Source organism: Silene latifolia, chromosome X, assembly GCF_048544455.1.
Source record: "Silene latifolia isolate original U9 population chromosome X, ASM4854445v1, whole genome shotgun sequence".
Lineage (NCBI taxonomy): Eukaryota > Viridiplantae > Streptophyta > Magnoliopsida > Caryophyllales > Caryophyllaceae > Silene > Silene latifolia.
Window position 1 is genome coordinate 150,187,178 of NC_133537.1, and position 6,016 is coordinate 150,193,193.

General features: G+C 37.0%; 1 non-coding gene across 1 annotated transcript; it reads right to left on the reverse strand.

Moving 5' to 3' along the window:
- Positions 1 to 4,931: 4,931 nt before the first annotated feature.
- Positions 4,932 to 5,038, reverse strand: LOC141625854 (small nucleolar RNA R71). The gene has a single exon (XR_012535602.1). It is a non-coding gene; the product is annotated as a small nucleolar RNA R71 (small nucleolar RNA).
- Positions 5,039 to 6,016: the final 978 nt, after the last annotated feature.

Genomic DNA, 6,016 nt, shown 5'->3' on the forward strand with positions numbered 1-6,016 from the left:
TAATAGAAGTACTTGATGCTTGATTGGAAGGTTGTCAATCTCCCAATAATAACCCAAATAGTCTTCAATTACCCAAAATAAAGGATGAACAAGAGAGAGATTAAAGAAATAAAACTTGTATTAAAATTTGATTAAATGTTGATTACAAGATTAAAGAGAGATTTGATTGATATTAACTACACTAAAGATTGCTAAGAAGAAAATGCTCTTCTAATTAGACTAATGGGGTATTTATAGTGGGGATTAGTTACATAAATTAGGGTTTACTAAGGGCTTAAATAACGATTAAGTCCTTGAGGAATCGCCGGTCTCTAGGGAGACTCCGGTCTCTTTTTCGACGGTCTTAGAAAAAGATGCGCATCCTTCCATGAAGTTGTAGAAGACGAAATAACTGTCTGGGAATCCGGGCGTCTTAAGCACGGGACGGACGAATTTGGGTGTTTCTGGACGGCCTTCCAGAGTGGGAAGACGGGTAGATTTGGGAGGTTTTGGCCGAGCCTCCAGCTGAGGAAGACGCTCGGATTGTAGGTCTTGGACGGGCGGATTTGGGGCAATCCGCTCGGATTGTCAAACAGCTTCATTCCTTCTCCTTTTCTTCCTTTTTCATCATAAAATCCTTGAGGATTTTCTCAGGGATGCAAGGATCTTTTCTCATCATTGCCCATCGACTATAGTATGTACAAAGGCCTTCTAATCTTGTCTCTCCTTCATGCTTGGTCATTGAATTCAATCAATTTAGCTTCATTTTGCCATGAAAATGCAAGGTTTGCACTCCTTTCCTACCAAGGTCACAAAACCTCAAAGAATATGCAAAACAAAGGACTAAAGACAATAAATGACCCAAATATGCACTAAAAAGCATGGGAACAAGGCTAATTCGGGGACTAAAAATGCTCTAATTATGGTCACATCAGGTATTTTGGTCAATTTTGATTTCCAACAAATCTAGTTACCAAAATGATGTAACGTTTCAAAGTACTTAACTCAATTAAGCATATGAGAAACAATTCATTTTAAGTAGATATGTTAGTCAAGAATCAAAAACCCTTTTGATCACGAATAACTTTTATCTATACTCTTCACATGAGATCCTTACAATGGATAATACGAGGTTTTTAGAAGAAAATTCAAATTTTGTCTTTAGTTACGATGTTTTAATGGGGATTTGAACTAAAATCAAAATGATATCGTATATAATTTGAGGTAAAGAATAAGAACAATATGATTAACGGAATAATGAAAAGAAAATATTTATCGTTATAAAAATACTTGTAAATAATTTAACAAGTAAAGCATTTACATAGTGACCTCTATCCAACTATGATAAGTGATTCCAAGATCCAAATTCATATTAACTTGGGCACGGTGTAGCCGATTCATCCCTTATCAATAAAACTCGGTGGTTTAACTCTTTAATCGATTCTACTTTTAGAACTCTTGGTCGATAAAATTACATTAATATTTATCTTTAGCCCAAAACACATCCGGCTATGGTCGAGAATACTTTTGTTGAGTTCAACCCAAATTTCGAATAAATGTGTCCATGATCCAATTTCACATTAACTTGGGCACGGTGTAGCCGATTCATCCCTTATCAACATGAATTCGGTGGATAGACATTCATCACCCACTTCCCCTACATAACAAGGTTTGTACCCCGGTGTGGCCGAGCGCACTCCCTCACGAAATAGGTTTTCATGGTTTCTACTTTTTGGTAAGGCTAAGCCTCAACTGTTTATTTTAGCGAGAGGTCATGTCAACTTATTATCTATCACGTTTTAAGTGAACAAAAGCGGTGAACTACGATAATTGTAATTGACACGGTCGATAAACTCGATTAAAATAGAATGCATGTTTAGTTATGGCGATTTAGCGATGCATGCAACATATAAATAAAATGCAAAGCATAAAAAATAAAATCCTAGTATGGCCTTCCTAAAATAGTAAATATAATAAACTATTACAAATTCGGAAACCAACTCCTTTGGTCCCTTGAACTTCGGTCTTGGCACGCACTTCAAGGCAACACTTTCTTTGATGACCGGCTTCTCGAATGGCACCGTATAGAAGGAACTCCGGAATAATTAAATTACAAAATGAATTAAATAATTTCCTATTATACATTTGTAATTAAAAATATAAATCTATTAAATTACAAAACGGTGATACGAGATCACAATAATTACAACTGAATCGATATTCCCATACATTTCGGGTAATACCAATTAAAACTAAGGCCATACTAAGTAAAATTACATAATTCAAAAAAATTACATAAAAATAAAATATGACAATCATAAATAAAATGCAGCATTATAATATGTATGAACATGCTATATTTTATGCTAAATCGCCTTATTAAGAGCCAATATCGTATATTTATCGGTTTTCATGGATTTGCGTGATTATAACTTGTTAAAATCACAATAATTACATAAATTCATATTTATGTACAAGTTAATTACCTGATGTGACCATAATTAGCGCATATTTAGTCCCCGAATTAGCCTTGTTCCCATGCTTTTTAGTGCATATTTGGGTCATTTATTGTCTTTAGTTCTTTGTTTTGCATATTCTTTGAGGTTTTGTGTCCTTGGTAGGAAAGGAGTGCAAACCTTGCATTTTCATGGCAAAATAAGACTAAATTGATTGAATTCAATGACCAAACATCAAGGAGAGACAAGATTAGAAGGCATTTGTACATACTATAGTAGATGAGCAATGTTGAGGAAAGATCCTTGCATCCCCAAGGAAATCCCCAAGGATTTTATGAAGAAAAAGGAAGAAAAGAAGAAGAAGAAACAAGACTGAGGAGCAATCCGTGCGGATTGTCCTGAATCCGCCCGTCCCCAGCAAGACAATCCGTGTGTCTTCCTTCAAAGACGCCCGGGCAGCAGCTACCAGAAGACATGCGTCTTCTCCCAAAGACGCCCGGGCAGAGACCGTTGAATCCGGCCGTCCCGTGCCTAAGACGCACGGATTCCAGTCCAGCACAAATCTGTTTCTTCAAGCTTCAAAGAAAGAAGCCCTTCCTTTGAAAAATACCGGCGTCTCCCTGCTCAAATCTCAAAAGTGTAATTACTAGTTTAGCCCTTAGTTAACCCTAATGCATCCACCTAATTTCCACTATAAATACCCCATTAGTCTAATTAGAAGATGATGTTCTTCTTATCAAATCTTAGAGTAGTTAATATCAATCAAATCTCTCTTTATTTTTGTAATCAACAATTAATCAAGTTTTAATACAAGTTTTATTTCCTTAATCTCTCTTTTGTTCATCCTTTATTTTGGGTAATTGAAGATTATTTGGGTTATTATTGGGATATTGACAACCTCTCAATCAAGCATCAAGTACTTCTTTTATTCTTTGCTTTATTATTGGAATCATTAGTAGGTATAATTCTCTTAATCCCTTTTTAATTATTGTTAATTACTTTCATTTGTTCATCATGTTTCATTTTGTTGGTATGATTGACAACCTTGCTAGCATGATCAACATGATAATGAGTGAGTAGTGACCTTGCTAGGGTTAACGGGTAATTAGGGGAAACCAACATGGGGAATGATTCATGCTTAAATTAATATGCTTTCATGGTTTATTTGCTTGCTTGTTTTGATCTCAACTCATGCACATGTTATGTTTGATGAAATGCGAGCCTATGAATCCTTGCATTTTTTACCCATCACCTATCTTTTCAATGAGACTTGTAAGACATAAACCAACTCGAGTCTCATTAGACCATGCATGTTGTTGAGTAAGGAAGACTAAGTCGACTTGTAGGTGTTGTACAATCTAATCGATTCGGCTCCGGAACCCAAACTTTCCTAGGATTGTAAGATATAACCCAACTCAATCCATCACAACAATAATTGCTTGCTTATAATTTGAGAACATGTTTGTATGATCAATTCCCGTGATTCCCCTATGACCCCATGATACCCTAGTGCTTTTTATCAATTGTTTACAACCCTTTCAATTCATCTTGCTTATTTACTTGTATTGCTATTTAGTTTAGTGACCTTCTACATCAACCCAAATTGTGACACTCCTAAGAAACCACTAGTTTCAATAGAAATATCATCTCAATTCCCGTCCCTTGGGATCCGACCTTTACTTGCCTCTTTACTAATTGTAGAGTTGTTTGTGAAGCTATAAATTGTGTTTTGGTCTAGGTGCTCCTAACGACAAGTTACCGAAAAGATTTAGTCCGACCAAAAATGGCGCTGTTGTCGGGCATGGTGTTAACTTGATTTAGATTTTCTTATATTTTTATTAGTTGTGTCTTTCTTTGCCTTGAGGAAGTAAAACTCCTCAAGGTTTGTTCTAATTGTTTTCGAGTTGTTTGATATTTTGCATGTCTAGAAGGTCACAAGGTGATTTGTTACCTTTTGATCGTGAAATTAAAAGAACTTTGACAACCAATAGAAGACTTGCTAGGAGAAATTTGAGAGGTATTAGTGAGGTTGTGGATATTCAACCAACTATTGAGTTCATCAACCCTTTTGCAAGAGAAGGTGAGGAGAACCCAACACAAAATACCACACAAAATCAACCCACAATGCCTAAGTTTTCATCACATTCCGTACCCACCGAGGAGAACCTACCCAATGGTACTCCCACACCACAACATTTGACCGGAAATTTTATTGCCAAATCCGCCTTTATCCAATTAGTCGAAAGGAGCCAATTTGGGGGGATGCCTAGTGAAGACCCTCATTCTCATATGGAAACCTTTTGTGACTATTGTGATGCGATTTCTCAAACCGGTGTAACTCAAGACCAAATTCGATGGGTCTTATTTCCTTTTTCTCTAATTGGCACCGCGAAACAATGGTTGAAGGGCCTTGATAAGGCCACTCTCGGAATTGATTCTTGGAAGAAGTTGGCTCTAGCTTTCTACAAAAAATTCTACCCACCGGAAAAGACTAACATGCTAAGAGCTCAAATTACGGGTTTTAAGCAAAGGGATGAAGAATGTCTGTATGAAGCTTGGGAGCGGTTCAAGGGAATTTGTCGCTCATGTCCTCACCATGGACTTAGAGAGTGGTTCTTGGTACAACAATTTTGGAACGGTCTATATGAAGATTCAAGGAACATTCTCAACATGGAATCGAATGGAATGTTCACCGAAGTTGATGACAATCAAACTTGGAACAAAATTGAGGAAATGGCGGTCCATAACTCACAATATAGTAGACCTCGCAAGGCTACTAAAGGAGGAAAGCATGAAGTGGACTCCGTTACTCAATTGGGTGCTCAACTTAGTGCTCACATCGACACAATCAATTTGAAGTTTGAAAAAGCTATGGCTAGACTTGAAGAAGCCTCAAAATCACCAAAGCATCATGTCAATGCCATGACGGCATCCTCATCAATCCCAAGTGGGATATGTGAGAATTGTGGAACTTTGGGACATGACCAAAGTGAATGTAGGGGAATAAATGAACAAGTGAATGCTTTCCTAGCATACAAGAGTGGTACCCCTTATTCCAACTATTACAATGAAAACACCAAATTCCATCCAAATCTCTCATACAAAAGCCAAAATGTTCAAAACCCTCAAACAACATACACCCCCACCTCCCATGAGAAACCAAAATCAAAGACCCTTTTACAACCAAAACCAAGGTAACCAAAATCAAAATCCATACAATCAACAAAATGACCAAGGTTTTGATGTTCAAAAAAGCGGTCCTCCAAATGCAAAAGAATCAACAAGAATTTTTCACTCAAATGCAAAAAGATAGTCAAGCAAAGGAAACCACCATCAACAACATTCTAGCTCACACCAAGATGTTGGAAACCCAATTGACTCAACTAGCATCTTCAAGCTCACAAAGACAAAAGGGGCAATTACCACCTCAAAGTAATCCCCCAAGACATGAAACGGTTAGTGCCATTCACTTGAGAAGTGGTACAAGGTATGAAGCACCGAAGAATCAAGTTGAGGATGAAGTTGTGGAAGCTAGTGATAAGGACGAAATTGTGCAAAACTCCAAAGATGGAGAATTATCA